Source organism: Aedes aegypti, chromosome 2 (assembly GCF_002204515.2).
Source record: "Aedes aegypti strain LVP_AGWG chromosome 2, AaegL5.0 Primary Assembly, whole genome shotgun sequence".
Lineage (NCBI taxonomy): Eukaryota > Metazoa > Arthropoda > Insecta > Diptera > Culicidae > Aedes > Aedes aegypti.
This window is the reverse complement of record NC_035108.1, coordinates 344,496,947-344,515,016: the sequence shown is the minus strand read 5'-3', so window position 1 is coordinate 344,515,016 and position 18,070 is coordinate 344,496,947.

The window sequence follows — 18,070 nt, the reverse complement described above, 5'->3', positions numbered from 1 at the left end:
ACCAAGAATTGGGTCCGTCTCTCTACATAACTTTTCGAAATTCAAAAGATGGAGGTACAACTGTACTTATTCAAATCATTCTTTTGAGTCAATTTTGGAAGTAGTTTAAATTATTATTAATAATTTCATGAATATGACAGCCCCTGGCAAATATGGAATTTTATTGTCCTAATCAAGAAACTTCCATAGAGCAGAGTTACTCGCTATCGAGGCTTAAAATTTGCTGATTTTGACTGGCCGACTGCTATAAAACTCAAATTATTCTGTATACCTTCTACATCATTACGAAAAACCCTGTTTTTTGAACCCGTTTGCCTGTAACTTAAAATTCAATGTGATGAAATGTAGTTTCTCGACATGAAAATAATGAACATGTTCGAGTAAAATAAATTTTCGATAACACTCCAAATTTGTTTTACTCAGAAAACCACACAGGAACCATATTAATTGAGCGGCTACATCCCATTACCCCGAACGCCATTACCCCGAATGCCACTACCCCGAATGGGTCACTACCCCGAAAGCCATTACCCCGAATGGGTCATTACCCCGAACGCCAGTACCCCGAATGAGCCATTACCCCGAATAGTAGGAGATACAGTGAAATATATTGTTTTGCGGGCAAAAATACGTCTCTAATGAAAACTGGTAATTAAAGGCGCGAAAAATTCGTCGGTAAATGTTCATCATATATTTTCCCTTCTTTTTTATGTCAGCTCTTCTTTCGAAATATATTGTTGGCAACTCTTCTTATTATTTCGGAGACGGTACCTTTTTATCAGCCCAGTGGGCACTTTCGCAGATCAAGGGTTCATTTACAAATTTCATAACGCCAAAATTTTCTATTTTTTCCGTTCGTACCACTTTTTGTATGGACAACATTTTTTGTCCCCTTCAGCGTTACGAAATTTGTTAATGGGCTTTTGATAAAATAAGCCGTTTATTGACTGCGAGCTCTCCTTGTTAACTTACCATTATTGTACATGTTCTATTGTCCCTAGGCATAGAACGTCAAGAAAATGCTCAATGCATAAGATCCACCACTGGAGGAATTTGAACCCATAATCCTTAATATGGTCTTGCTGAACAGCTGCGTGAACACAGATTTTTGAACTTCTTGGTGGTGTCCATATTTCAATTTTGTTTTAAAGCAAATATTTTCCTTTCTTGTGTATATATGTTGTGTCATAGCATGATATGACATATCATATTGTTACATATCACGTTGTTACAGTGATCATTCACGTCATAGCTGCAAACATTTCACCAGAAATTTCCCCTTCTTTCTTAAATAGGCTGTTCTTTCAAGTTTTCGTTAGACAAGCTAGTCATCAATATTTCCATATAGAACAGCTTTTTTTGAAGGAATATATCCTGAAGAAATTGACTCCAGTGAATCCTCCTATAATTCTAATCAGTAATTTTCCCTTTCTTTCATCTTCTTGTATTGAAACAGACAGGTCTCTTATGAATTTTCTCACCGCTTTGCTGTCATCATCATTTCTTCATTGTGCAGAATCGGAAAAATTGTGATTATCTCAACGAAATTCAAATTAATGATCCCACAAACCAACGAAAGTTTTTACTGTAGCGGCAATCAAAGGCCGCCGTTTTTCTAACATGTGCAAGTGTATTAACGTTTCCTTGCTTTAGTGGAACAGTTGTCTATCAGGATGGTTTTTAAGCGGGTTCCATAGACGAACACTTGCAGCGATTATCTCAGGGTGATCTTCCATTACCACCGTTTACGAAACAAAATCTTTAAAAAGATCTTAATGCTAGTAGCCCGACACCTACAATGAGTAAAGGAAGTGGGTTCCGACGTCCAATAAGAAACTTTACTACATCCTAATTTTGTGCACATTATAGCTATCCTTTGCATAATAAATTCACCCTTCTTTTCGGAATAGGCTGTTCTTCAGAGAATTGCAATGTGGCTGTGTGAATCTCACCAAAATTAGAGGACAAATCGAAATAAAACTTAGTATTCAAAAATTATTAGCTAAAAAACTAGCTGCTTTTATATCCTCTAATGTTTGAAATATAAATTGTTGAGCCAAACTCGTTAAATACTCATAAGGAATCGTACAATTTTCTCCCCACTCTCTCACTAGAATAAGTTACAAATTTTATGCATTCGGGGTAATGGCGTTCGGGGTAGTGACCCATTCTGGGTAGTGGCATTCGGGGTAATGATCCATTCGGGATAATGGCATTCGGGGTAGTGGCGTTCGGGGTAGTGTCATAGAATCAATTGAGCTGTTTTGTCTGTAAAATAACTTGTAGTTTTTTACTTGTAGATGTAAAGTGAATAGGTTTGAGTAGAAAAACATGCTACACTCAAAACTGCTTTGGATCCAGAACATAGGGTTTATTAAATAAGAGAAATACGTTTTTGTGTAGTTTTCTGGATAAAATAAATTTTAAGTCTAATCGAAACTTGTTTTTTTGCTACTCATCTACCGTTTTGACTCATATTCCGAACACTTAAGGCCAACAGTGACTTTAAATACACCTCATGGGCATAAATAAGATGATATTTGTGAAAATTTTTATTTGTTCGCCGGGTCTGACTGTTGGCTGTTGGGTGAGCCAATAAAAATATTTATTTAAACTTGTTTAGTATTGTTTTTGTGTAAGAGTATGGAACAACATTTTGATTCAAATGCCGAACACTGTATGCAATGTTTCAGCGAAACATTTCAATCAAATCTCCATACAAAATGCGAGTGTTCGGAATATGAGTCTGTTCGGAATTTGAGACAAAACGGTGTGCTCAATTGACTTCTGCAAGCAAATTCATTACGGAAAACTACATGTTATCACATTGAATTTTTAGTTACAGGCAAACGGGTCCAAAAAATAGGGGTTTTCCTAGTATTTTAGGATTAAACCAGTCGAAAATTTCAATTCTGCTCAGAAATATTCTCTTGACTCCTACAAGTAAATTCATGCCGAAAAAACTACATGCCATAGCCTTCAATTTTGATTTTCAGGCTAAACAGCTCAATTAATACGTTTTTTGTGTGGTTTTCTGTGTAAAATAAAATTTAAGTGTTATCGGAAATTCATTTTTATTCGAACATGTTCACTTGACTTCCACAATCAATAACATGTCGAAAAAAAACCTACATGTCATCACATTGAATTTTGAGTGTCTGGCAAACGGAGATCCTCCATGAATGTCTTTTGATAAACCATCAGGAATATATCATTTCTTCAAGTATACATATTTTTCGTGAATTATTTTTGGGATTTTTCTAAGGGAAATCCTGAAAAATTAAACAGTATTTTTGTGATTTTTTCCAGGAAATATGGAAATCAGATGTTCAAATGTGTTCAGAAATGTTTTACAGGATTCACAGAGCATCATCAATATAAATTTTGATTATTTTTTTTAAGAAGTTGATTTTAATCTTCTTCCACAAATCCCTGATGATCTTTTTTGGGTTTCTTTTTTAATCTTGGGAAAAGGTCTTATACATCTACAGAAGATATTGCAGATTCAAGTAGAATTTTTGCCTTTGCAATAATTTTGCCAAACATTCCTATGAAGATCCTATACCGAGTTCATTGGCCTAGGAAGGGGAGGGATAAAGGGGCAGGCTCCCTACAGAACCATCCAAGCCCCCTACCCCCAGAATTGTGAATGGTAATAAACATTAAAATCAGTATACATGACAGTATCGTGAGAATAAATTTGCTTAATCAATAAACAATTAATCTCATTGAAAAAAATTACTGTATTATTTTGTACAACAGTAGTGGGAAAACCTCACTTGTCGTACACAGCGTCAGCGTGGCCGTTCTGACTTGGGCAAATCGCGTAACAACCAAGAGATTATTTTTTTGACTGTCGCTCATTTTTTACCGCTAGAACCAACTTGTTATTGTTGATGTGCGAGGTTTTTTGTTACACATTTCCGTTGCACAAAATACAAAAGTCAATATGGTAAAAACTTGATTCCCAAATATTCGTATTATCTGAATAATGCAAACAATTCTGTTTTCAATGTTGTGGAGAGCAGCGTGTTCACTGCATTATGGTTATGTTATGGGCGAATGCCCTGCTCGAGGTGTCCGGAGATGAAGATTTCACTTTTTTTTCAGTATGGCCAACAATATTAATTGAAAAATGTCGAATAACTTAACTAGTTTCTTAGATTTCTGGGATTTTATGCGAAAAGTTTCGCTTAATTTATAGCAGATCTTTTCAAGCAACCTTTCTAGCAATCAATTCTACCGTTTCTCGCTTAAATTTTGTCAAGTAAATCCGCATAAATTTACTAATATATTGAATTTTAAACTACATTTTTTCGAGAAATTTTATAATGTTTTAAATACCTAAGAATTTTTTGTCAAGATTATACTTAAGATTCTGGAGCTCCCTCTCTGGTATATTAACAATAAGTTACATAGAATATCCAATGTTGAAACATTGGAACAATTGTCAAAAAAATATATTAATAATTTTAGACGAAATCGTTGAAATCTTCTATTGCCACGATATATGTATCTAAATATCTAGGCTAAGTTAGGTTATGCTGATTGAATGCATTTTTTTCTCTAATAAGCAGGTGAAATCAACTCACCTGTAAAAAATCAGTAAGAGAATGCCAAAAGAGATGCAATATGTTGTTAACAAAATAATACTATAAGCTTATTTTAATTTTACCAAATTAGGACGATAGTGTTGCTTAACACTAAACACTAGATATAAGAAATTAATGTTATATTTGAAAGGATACCTATAAAGAAATTGAAGAAAATTATTCTTTGGTAGAGGTTTTAAAGCACTGAAACGCTGAACCAATATTTAAATGACAGTGTCGCATTGGTCCTCTAAGATCCCTTCACTAGACTTTTATGGTGTACCCAACCAACCCAAAATACAACAACTCAATTCGAGTGTCGACTGTACCATTTGCTCTGCTTGATAAGCCAAGATGTAAGTTTGTGTGGATCGTTCTTCCATAGGCACATACCCAGACGGACTACGGTGCCGGCGTGGAAGGCAGAATTTACATGGCACTACAACACGTATAAGCCGGGCGCGGGCAGGTACTCGGGTGCCTTAAACGTACGAACCATCCTCTTAAGCATGTAACGAAATTGGCCACATATTCTCAGTTTAAAAACGGTATTAGACGGTATGGCAAACAGGTGTAAAATTCTACTGGTATTTCATCCATGAGTCTCTGGCGGTATCAATTGAAGATTTTCCACTGGGTCTCCCGGATTAATTCTGGTAGAATCAATGAACACATTGTTGATGCACTTCCTACACACTCCTAGGAAAAATTCTAGCGGTAGAATCATTTCAGATGTTGAAAAACAAATGATTTTCTTCGTTTGGATTTATTCGCATTCTACGTCAGATTTCAGAAAAAAATGGGCCAGATAAAGCAAACTTCAAAGCCCCGTTTTATTATCAAACAACTTTCGCAATTAGACTTGTAACAAATCTGGTTCGTATTCTATCTAATATTTTATTCAATTAAAATGTTGAGCTCATTGAGAAGCATAGCACGACCTTTTATTTGGTCCAGTTCGTAATGAAGCTATCCACCAACCAAACCACACAATCCAATTGCTCAGTCAGGAAGAAAGGCTCGCTCGGTTGCCAATTGTTTGCAAAATGACTCAACTACACGTGTTACTCGCCGAATTAGTCTGTATTGTTTCAAATCCGATTGCCATTGACGTCGTCGACTGGGATGAGCTGCGAACGGAATCGTGAAATGTCACATTTCACATTGTATGTTTATAGACAAACAAGTGTAACAGATAGAACAATTATTTATTCAAAACATTGTCACGCGTACATTTACCGAGAAAGTTATGAACTTTGTGTTTGGCAAACCGAAAACTAGTTGGCAGTAGTGTGCAAACGTCATACTCGAGCAAAAGCGATGTGAGCGCCAAGGGTGATCTGTAAGTAAACTACCAAATATTAGAACCGAGCACTATTTTGCTGTTTGATGAAAATAATTTGAGTGAACATCTGTTTGTCTGTGGTATATAGTTGCCCAAATGACGCCGCTATTGCTGATTTACCCGTGAGTATTAATAGATAAGATGTTTTCTAGCGCTTCGTCACCGATGATTCACCCTTTCAGTGATAATCGTGAAGAATAAATCGCGTTGATTTTCGTCAGAGTCAGAACGGTATGAGATTGGTACGTAAACAAAATAAGCAAAGCGTTGATAGAATAATTAATGTATACGTGTTTGAGGTGACTCAGGTGCATAGGGAAACCTTTATGGAGAGCAACAAATACTGTGGGAGAAAGAGAGCTCTCACCTGTTGCGGATGAAGGTCGCTAGAAGCGAAGTAGAGGATGGCGTGGCGGCTATTATGGGCGGCTAACCGATAATAAAAACAAAATTACACTGTGACCGAACAGAAGCACGCGATCAATAGTGGCGATTTGGAACTCTTAGTTATATTGTGTGCATTATGTATGGATACTGTGTGTTGTGTTTCCTATATAAATGTTCCATGAACTGGGATACGCATCTGATATGAGTGGTCTTTGAACAATTTCCTCACATTGAAATTTGTGCAAATGCTTTTGTGCAGTGTTGATCAATACGCAGCTTTCTTAATGTTTCATTCAAAATTGTACAATTCAAAGAAGTATATTAGAATTGTTTATGTGCATTTTTGCTGAATTGGGGTTTAAAGAGTGTTTCTGCGTTATTTAATTTTCAAAATTGTCGTTCAAAATTGACTCCAAATTAAAAATTTTCATAGGTGTCAAGAAAAATATTTGAAAATATAAATTTAGCTAAGACTGACTACATAAATCAATGGTTGCTATTCAATGATTGACCGATGTCAGTGAAGATGCACAAAGAATCAATTAGAAGTTTGGCTGGGTTTGGCCATAAACTTCTTCAGTGTGCATGATTCAGTACCTCTATTTATACAACGGCGCCAGGCACGTCCTAGCAGTCAGGTGGAATTGGGGGAAAGAATGCTAATGTGTAATCTTTGTTATTTGGAGACCGTGTTTACCTCCGCATCTCCACAAAGGTTACTGGGAGGGATATTTGTTAATGAGGAGGATCATTGGTTCACAGGATTCACTTTAGATTAAACCATTTAATTGGTGTTACATTAATTAATTTGATAAAACCTCGTTAACGATGTTACGCCAATTTACTCGGTCCATGGCTGTGTCCCTCCAACTTCGATTTTGGCCCATGCTCTCCAGATCTTGTTGCACCTGATCAAGCCACCTCGTTCGCTGTGCTCCCCGCCTTCTTCTGCCAACCGGATTCGACGCGAACACCTTCCAGCTTCCGGCTTTCGCAACCTTCTGGATACTGGGTTCGCCGTAGAGCCTAGCGAGCTCGTGGTTCATTCTCCGCCGCCACACACCGTTCTCCTGCACACCGCCAAAGATGGTTCTAAGCACACTTCGTTCGAACACTCCAAGTGCTTGCAGGTCCTCTTCAAGTATGGTCAATGCTTCATGTCCATAGAGGACCACCGGTCTTATAAGCGTTTTGTACATGGTACATTTGGTGCGGGGGTGAATCTTTCTCGACCGCAGCTTCTTCTGGAGCCCATAGTAGGCGCGACTTCCACTGATGATGCGTCTCCGTATTTCACGGCTAACGTTGTTATCAGCTGTTAACAAGGATCCGAGGTAGACGAACTCAACAACCAACTCAAAAGTATCCCTGTCTATTGTAACACTGCGGTGCGCACTGCTTCCCAGGCGGGCTCTGTCGCGCTCGGTTCCGCATATCAGCATGTACTTTGTTTTTGACGCATTCACCACCAGGCCGACTTTTGTCGCTTCACGTTTCAGGCTGGTGTACAGGTCTGCCACCGTTCCAAATGTTCTGCCGACAATATCCATATCATCCGCAAAGCAAACAAATTGGCTGGATCTTGTGAAAATCGTACCTCGGTTATTGAACCCGGCTCTCCGCATGACACCTTCTAGCGGGATGTTGAACAGCAGGCACAAAAGTCCAGCACCCTGTCGAAATCCCCGGCGGGATTTGAACGAACTGGAATGTTCGCCCGAAATCTTCACGCTATTCTGCACACCGTCCATCGTTGCTCTTATTAGTCTTGTGAGTTTCCCGGGAAAGCTGTACTCGTCCATGATTTTCCAAAGCACTTCGCGGTCGATGCTATCATAAGCCGCTTTGAAATCGATGAACAGGTGATGTGTTGGGACTTGGTATTCACGACATTTCTGGAGGATTTGCCGTACAGTGAAAATTTAGTCCGTTGTCGAGCGGCCGTTGATGAAACCAGCTTGATAACATCCCACAAACTCATTTGCTATTGGTGATAGATGACGGAAGATAATCTGGGATAGCACTTTGTAGGCGGCATTCAGGATAGTGATCGCACGATAGTTTTCACACTCCAGTTTGTCGCCCTTCTTGTGGATTGGGCATATGACCCTTTGCTTCCACTCCTCCGGCAGCTGTTCCGTTTTCCAGGTTCTGACAATCAGCCGGTGCAGACAGGCGGCCAACCTCTCCGGGCCCTTTTGATGAGTTCAGCTCAAACACCTTCCTTACCAGCGGCCTTGTTATTCTTGAGCTGGTTAATTACATCCTTAACTTCCCTCAATGTGGGGGCAGGTTGGTTTCCTTCATTCGCCGTGCTGACGTAGTGTAATCACTTCCTCTGCTGTTGTAACCCTTTGCGGCTGTGTTCTCCGTGCCATTCAGGTGTTCATCGTAGTGCTGCTTCCACCTTTCAATCACCTCACGTCCGTCCGTCAAGATGCTTCCGTCCTTATCCCTACACATTTTGACTCGCCTCCCGAAGCCTTTTCGGGATGCGTTAAGCTTCTCGTAGAACTTTTGCGTTTATTGTGAACGATGTAACTGCTCCATTTCTCCACATTCCGCTTCTTGCAGGCGGTGCTTTTTATCCCAGAATAATCGAGTTTGCTGCTTTTGTTTCCTTTTTTATCGCTACACGTTTTGTCGCGTTCCTTGCTGCAGCTTTGCAGCCCTCTGAGTTATCTCAGACAAAAATTCATTCATAGATTCTATCAGAACATTCCAAATAATTTATCCAGGAATTCTTTCAAAGCATTGTTACGAAAATTTTCCAAACAATATAGAAAAATTTCCGAAATAATCCAGGAAGTTTTTCTAAAGAAAATCCTGAAGACAAGAGAAAACTCCTGAGCCTCTGATAACCTCTGGACGGTTGAAAAAGTTTTGAAGTGTTTGATAAATTAATGGAATAATTGAAGAAATCACTGAATAAAAGCATCGATAATATTCTGGGGACATACTTGCAAATACCTCTGAAAAAATGTGCGTAATGGTGCTAGTAATAAAAATTCTAAATATTACTGTTAAGTTTCCTGGTAGGACCTCTGAATGAACGCCGTGAAGAAACAAAAAAAAATAGCTCGTGAAATTTTCAGAATAGTCTGATGCAGTAGTACACTCTGATTGAAATGCCTGAAAGTACAGTATGGCCCATAAAAAAATGCGAAAGTTGTTCGATCATGAATTTAGCATTCACAAACGTTATTTTCATTGTTTTCGTGAATGAATCAAATTTCTAATAACTGTAGTATGTTCTGACATAACTTTTTTTTCATTTTTCTATTACTAATCTAAATAATATACTAAAGCAAAACAGTATGGGGGTTTTGTTCGCTAAAAGCCAGGAAAAGCGTTTGATCGTCGTATACTCTGGTGATAAGCTTTCCATCTTCGAAAATCATACTTAATTGATGAAAATACTAGTTTGTTTAGTATCAGTAGATAGAGGAGATTGCTGTTTAGTTGACAATAATATGTTTAATTACCCTAATTCTCGAAGTGTTCTGAATAATAAGTGAACGTAACGTATACAGTCAACTCTCCATAATTCGATATTGCAGGGACCATCGAGTTAGGGAGGTATCGAGTTACAGAACACAAAACCAGAGCAACTGCAATCCAAGGGACCATCGAGGTAGCCATGAAAACCAACTTTTACTATGGTTCTCTAACTCGATATCGAGATACGGAATATCGAGTAAGGGAAAGTTAACTGTACTTAGCTGTTCTGAAGCTCTACATTTGTGATAAAACGTGGAAATATACTCTAAGTGGCATAAAAAGAGACTGTCCGAAATTGCAGACAAGTGGCTTGAAATCCGGACATCATTGGAAAGCACTGTATTTTGCTTTCGTAAGCCAATATTTTAAAAGTTTATATATTAGAAAAGCAGAAAATATTACAATTGAAGCGTTACGAGTGATTATAAGTGCTACGAAAATCAGTGCGAATTGATATTAGATGCTCATTAAACACCAAGTATCCAATCGCATGTGTTTGCAAGACTCCTGAACGAGGAGAGGTAAATGAACGATAAACTCACTGAAATATAATTTGTATGTGTCTCACACATCAAACGCGTGCATCAAATTTTCTATCAACTGATCATTAAAGTAAATTAAAATGCAATTTAATGGATTTCAAGTTGCAATGATAGATTGAATGAGAGAATATTTTTTATAAGATTTTGTTTCAATTTGTTGCTATTCAGAGGTAAAACAACAACTCAAAAGATATATTGTTGTACAGAGCAACCTCCGATCAAGTCGGCAGCAGAAACGATTTTTGTAAATCGGCTTTTTTTAATTTAGCAGATCAAACTGTAATTTTAATTAAATTTTATGTTTCAGTGTGCACAAATTTGGTGCGTTACAAATCTCCACTAACAATTTTAGTTTGCCTCTTCTCACTATGGCTGTCCTGTCCCTCCTTTCCAAGCTCGCTATTTGCTTCGCACGGTGTACCAATGGATTACATGAATGTGTTTTAAACTGTCCAAATGTTTTAATCGTCTACAACTTACTATTTTCCGGCGGTGTACGATATTGAATTACATGCCTTGAACAGTTTTGTGCGTCTGTTGTCTTTCGGTTGGTTTATGGACAAAAGGTCGAAAGACAACACGTCGAAAGGACAAGAAGTCGAAAATGATTTGCTTGGTGGGAAATATTGCTTCCTTGAAACCCATAGTAATCCAGTCACATAGACTGACAACTGTCGAAAAACTCGAGTGACAGAGTTGAGTCGAGCGAATTTTTCGGTCGACAGTGACTCCAGTCGAGTCATTTTGATCGACTCGACTTATAAAATAGACCCCTTAGTTTTGGTATCAGGGGTAAGTGGGACCTAAAATATATATATGCATGCACAAATTTGAAGAACCGATTAAACATTTTTGAAAATATTTGAATAAAGTGATATAATGAAATAAGTAAAGGAATGTTTCTTCTGATGCATCTATTACGTCACAAAACTAGTGCAAATGCGATCCAAGGGATCATTGCGCTAGCCATGAAAACCAACTTTTACTGTGGTTTTTGTGATATCCTGTCTATTACAGGAACTAAACAGCGGGTTATTGCACTTCAAGCACCATTTCAGTGACCAACTATCTCACGCACTCGTCCGACTTCCTCTCTCTCCACACATCGCCTGCTGCACACGCATACACTCTTATGTTGGGATACCACATCCTCCCTTTGCCACAAATGTTTGAATATCAATTAATTGGCATTGAAATATAATATCGAAACATTTATTGAGAAGCACAATACGAGTTAAACCTAGCGTTAATTATTTTTCCCTCATGCAAGATAGTTGTAACATAATTTTCATAGCAACTTTCTATCCTGTCTTTCTTCCAACTATTATAAATGTGTCATAATTGTCAATAACACATCTTATTTTTAAGTGCGTAACTTAGTCCAACTGTTCTTCCCCATTCCAAAATAAAACATTTATAAATTTTAGTCCAGAAATCCAATTTAAACCCAAGAAATAGCTCAGCAAATTAACTTTGTATCACTTTCTTGCAACTCAATCTCAAAATATTTCAACCGGAATCAATGAATACCCAGCGATCAACTAGCATTAAACAGCATTAAGAAGGGGACCCTACCACTGCATTGTTGTGCATCGATAATTGACTCCCAAACGACTTTTCCTGATGGGACATTAAGATAAGGCGAGATTGATTGTGGGTTCTTAACGACTTAACAGCAAATCCGATCATAACATATATTCCGGCAATTTAAAACCTTTGAAATTTAGACAATTTTAGGTTATGGGTTTGACCATGCTGAGGGTCGTGGGTTCGAATCCCGCTGGTCGAGGATCTTTTCGTAATGGAAATTTTCTCGACTCCCAGGGCATAGAGTATCTTCGTACCTGCCACACGATATACACATGCAAAAATGGTCAATCGGCAAAGAAAGCTCTCAGTTAATAACTGTGGAAGTGCTCATAAGAACACTAATCTGAGAAGCAGGCTTTGTCCCAGTTGGGACGTAACGCCAGAAAGAAGAAGAAGGTTATGGGTTCAACTACGGTTTTACGTTGAAAACACTCAACGTTGAATAGCTTTTGTTTCTGAACTGCGTGGAGGTTTAGATTTGAGAAAGCTGTACGCTACTCGAAGGTCTAGTAACTTCAACTTGCGATTAAGTAAAACAAACTGTATAGTTTTGCGAACAATTAAAAACAATCAAATTCATAATCAATCTGATCAATTCAAAATGAAATTGCTCCTCGTAACCTCAATGCTGGGAGAATTGAATTCAATTTTCGATACATTTATTTCTTCGTGTATCAGTCACTAAATGCAGCTGCAACTTGAAATCATCCATATATTGAGTCCGACTGCACACACAGCAATCAACACAACCTCTACCCGGCACTCACCGAGGAACATCGATTAGTGTTCACCCACTGACCGGCACTGCTTTTAATAATCAAATACATTCCATCCACGCTACTTTTTTTTTCATTTTATTTTTAATATTTCAGGTGATTCAAGTATACTGTATATATATCGTTCACTTTAAAACTCTATTCAACTCGCCTATAAATTACCTCATCCGAACATATACCAAACGTTTTCAATATAATTCACGATTATTATTTTATACAATATTCAAACATTCGCCCTTTCTTGGTTTCACGCAGTTCGCTACAAATTTGTGTCGAAATTGCTTAGCGTGTGAAGCTAATGTGCACATACACAAAGCCAAATGAAATGAACACTGTTATGTTTGCGCTTCGTCTTTTCTTTTGAACTTGAACAGTGTGGCCAGATGAAATAGTAGAAAAAAGAGCTAAAATATATATCATTTTCAATTCTCACAATGCAAAATTTTATCACTCAAGGGATATAAAATGTCGATAGTTAATAACTTATGTCTAGACGTATTTACTTTCATAGATGTCTCCCGCTTTCTGGTCTTGAGCTATACTTGACTCAGTACGTAAGTTGGCCATGGGCTTAACCCGACTCAACTACAGTCTATTCCACATTTACCTATGTTGGCCATGGGCTTTACCCGACTCAACCACAGTCGACTCTTTTTATACCTACGTTGGCCATGGGCTACACCCGACTCAACTGTCTAAAACGCTTGGTAATGAGCTGAAACTCTACGCAAGCTTTCCACTTTAATGTTTTATTGTATTGGCCATGAGCTAAACTCGACTCAACACGTCCATTTACATTGGCCTTGGGCATCACCCGGCTCAATATTTGATACTTGGTAATGAGCTTAAACTCTACGCAAGTTATCAAGTTTCTGCTAATCAAAATTTCTGGCAACCATGTCGCATGAACTCTTACCGTTTTTATGTGAATATGACAGCTTTGAAAACACTCATTTCACTCGCCACCACAAAAAAAAACAAACTTGCAAATTCTTTTCGATTTCCAAAACCACTTTTCTCGCAGATTCCTTTCCGCATACTTTAACCATATTCATGGCAGGATCGCCAATGTGATATCCTGTCTATTACAGGAACTAAACAGCGGGTTATTGCACTTCAAGCACCATTTCAGTGACCAACTATCTCACGCACTCGTCCGACTTCCTCTCTCTCCACACATCGCCTGCTGCACACGCATACACTCTTATATTGGGATACCACAGTTCTCTAACTCGATAACGTGGTACGTGTGTGGTACTGAATGAACATTGTCATAGATCTTGTCTTCCAACCTTGTTATGATGGCTGACAATCAAAAGCCTTTTGAAAAATATCCGAGAATGTAGCAGCGGATCGAACATCAAACGATCTAGTAGGCATGGCACAACTTTGACGCCTCACTCCTATAGTAACGTGGAATGGAATGAAAGGTTTTTCGTGGGGCTCTCGCTTTCCAAAATCGATTCTGAGCTTCACATTTGGCTTGACATTTGGCGAACCTGCCAGATTTTTATATAATATTTCGTGTTCCTGGAGTGCCTGGATTCGTTAACAAGCGGGAGTGTCCACTAGAAAATGTGTTTGTGCCAAGTGCTTCTTAAACCGCGTGTGAAAATATGTGTTCAGAGTGATTGTGGAGTGAAGTTTGAATCTGATAAAAAAAGCATATATAAACAGCAATGTGGTATTTTTCTATGAACAAGAGAAAACTGATTGAAGAGGAAATATGACATGAATATGTATTAGCCGCTTCACTACTCGTTGAAGCAGCAATGTTTCTCTCTGTGTTTGTTGTTGTTCTTATTGAACACCAGCATCACCTCAACTATTTGAGTTGCGCGATGCAGGCTTTGAAGTGAATATTTTGTTTTGCTTTTGAATTCAAACAGATTACTTCGATGAAAATATTTGAATGTAAAAAAAATGTAGAAAGTGTTTCATCTGTTTTATCCGATTCAAAGATTATGTTATTTCGAGCTGATTCATCTAAGTTATGAAGTGCGCATTCTGCTTTTATCAAGGACCTATTTTTTGCATAAGTTGAACGGAAGAAGAATAACGTTAGGAACTGAACTATTTTTTTTGCAGAAGTCAGTTGAACATATCCGTGCAAAATGTATAATAATATGTATAATAAGTATAATTTGTATAATAATGCAAAAGAGAAGTGAAGTGTTAAAGTTCTATTAGTGGTTTTCTTGAATGTTAATCAATTTGTATAACTTATCATTTAGTTATATCAATCGTTCAAAAAAAAAAAAACGCCCGTAACATTTATCAACTCTGCAAATTTCTATATAAACAATAATAAAATTTCGCTTTGTTTGTATGTGATCATTTTATCGTTTCTTCTGTGATAATACGCACATTTCTATATTTTATCTCTCCTGCTTTCAAATGAAAATAAAATAGTTTTAATCAAGTAAGATAGAGTGAAAAATGAATGTTAGTGTGTGCAAATTTTCCTAGCCATGGGTGATTTTGAATTGATGTTCCAAAAGTAGATTTTTCGTTCCAATTAATCGATTTTTTTATGTTGGCACTACATGAAATCCTAATTCAAGGGATTTGGTCTTAATTTGAGCCGTTGTTCTTGTAAATTTGCTTACGATTGGAAAAATCACATCGATTAAAAAAAAAAAAATGGATACAAAGGATTCGATTGAATAAAGAAACGATTCGACGTATCGAATTTGAATCGATTCAGTATTATCGATGTTTTGGTCAAATTTGCCCAATAGTGCACATGATTGTTTTCTTTCCTATTTGCTTCAGTACATTGTGTATCCAGTAATGTTTACAAGTTAAGTGTGAAGCATACTGAATCGGTATTTTTTTTTGTGAATTTTGTGTCGATAATCGGTGAGATCCAAACTATTCAAAACTGCTCAATTCATTATTATTTCTAAATAAATGCCATGTTAAAAAACATGTACGAATGCAAAAAAAATGTCCTTAAAGCGACTGGTAGTTGCAATGGAAAAAATGTCCTTAACACAACTGGTGTTTGCAATGCAAAACAATATCCTTAACGTGACAGGTGGTTGCAATAAAAATAAATATTCTTGCCGAGATTGGAGTTTGCAATAAAAAAAATGTCCCTAAAAGCGACTGGTGGTTGCAACATAAAAGTAATGTCTAACGCGATCAATGGTTGCAAAATATGTCCTTAACGCGACTGTTGGTCGCAAACTTGCTCCTATCAATCAATGTTATTGATATTGCTAGCGCGACTGGTGGTCGCATATTTGTTCTAAGCAATGGTGGTGTACACTTGCCTCCGCGACTGGTGGTCACATGGTTGTTTCTATGAAGTGCTATTGATGTTGTTGTGGTGTACACTTGCTACCGCGACTGGTGGTCGCGTATTTGTTCTTAATAACTGCTATTGATGTTGTTAACTCGACTGTTGGTCGTATACTTGTTCTTAGCAAGTTTTATTGATGTTGTAAGCTCGACTGGTGGTCGTATATTTGTTCTAAGCAATGGTGGTGTACACTTTCTACCGCGACTGGTGGTCGCATGCTTGTTCTTAGTAACTGCTATTAATGTTGTTAACTCGACTGGTGGTCGTATACTTGTTCTTAGCAAGTATTATTGATGTTGTTAACTCGACTGGTGGTCGCATACTTATTCCTAGCAATAATGGTGTGTACTTGCTACCGCGACTGGTGGTCGCATGCTTGTTCTTAGTAACTGCTATTTATGTTGTTAACTCGACTGGTGGTCGTATGCTTGTTCTTAGCAAGTATTATTGATGTTTTAGGCTCGAATAGTGGTCGTATATTTGCTCTAAGCAATGGTGGTGTACACTTGCTATCGCGACTAGTGGTCACAAATTGGTTCCTAATAAAATTGATGCTCACATGCATGCCTGACTGGCGGTCGAAAATGTATCTATAGAATAATATACAGTCAGGTCTCCTATTAGACACATGGTTGGGGGGCGTAATAGGAATCTACGTTATAGGAGACCCAGGGCTTATGGGATTTCATCACTTTGGGGGTGTTGTTGAATATCTCGTATGCCAAAAGAGATAGCACAGTACTGTCTTCGGCGAAGTTTCAGTGCTAAGTAAGATCTACCTTTAGGAGTTGAGGATCATCCTTTTAGTTGAGAACTTGGCCGGTAGGGGCGCTTTTTCTGATTTGCACTATATGAACCATGAGGGATAAGAATGCAAAATTTTGTATCATATGATATCTCTAGATCCTGATGTTTTGGAAGGTTGGTGTCTTCGGAAGAGTTGTTCAGTAGCTCAAGGGCTGACATGCGGTGGCCATTCTGATACGGAATTACGCCACCAGGCGGCGCTAGTGGACATGGAATTTTTGTTTTGCGCATTGCTCAGTAGCCTGACCACTTAGAAAGATGGCGTCTTCGGCAAAGTTGCTCAGTATCACAAGGACTAACACTATTTGAGCCGAAAGTTTCGAAGTTTTGCCACTAGGCGGCGCTAGTGAGCAAAGAATTTTTGTTTTGCGCATAGCTCAGTAGCCTGACCACTTAGAGAGATGGCGTCTTCAGCAAAGTTGCTCAGTATCACAAGGACTAACATTATTTGAGCCGAAAGTTTCGAAATTTTGCCACTAGTCGGCGCTAGCGAGCAAAGAATTTTTGATTCGCGGATAGCTCAGTAGCCTGACCACTTAGAAAGATGGCGTCTTCGGCAAAGTTGCTCAATATCACAAGGACTAACACTATTTGAGCCGAAGGTTTCGAAATTTTGCCGCTAGGCGGCGCTAGTGAGCAAAGAATTTTTGTTTCACGGATAGCTCAGTAGCCTGACCACTTAGAAAGATGGCGTCTTCGGCTAAGTTGCTCAGTACCACAAGGGCTAACATTATTTGAGCCTAAAGTTTCGAAATTTTGCCACTAGGCGGCGCTACCCGACTAAGGGTACATAACAAAATTATATCAGCATATGTTATTATGTTATAAGTTTTTTTCGAACATAGGTTGTTACAAACTTGATGCAGGATGTTGTTAAAATAACTAAAATTATAACAAAAAGTGTATGAATAGTAACATAAACATAACAAAATGTGTTTTAATTCTATCAAAAACATATCAAACCAAGTTATAATGTTTGATACAAAATATCAAAATTATAATACTGTTCGATATTCGATAATATTGTAATGCATAACTATCTATTTATTTTGTTATAAAGTTGTTAAAAATGAACAAAAAAATATCTTAAAGGGAAATAAAACACATTATGTTATATTTCTGTTTTATTATGTTCTATGGATAACGGAGCCTAACAAAATTATATCATAATATGATATGCATATCATATTCTGATAAAATTTTATTATATTTTTGTTACAAGC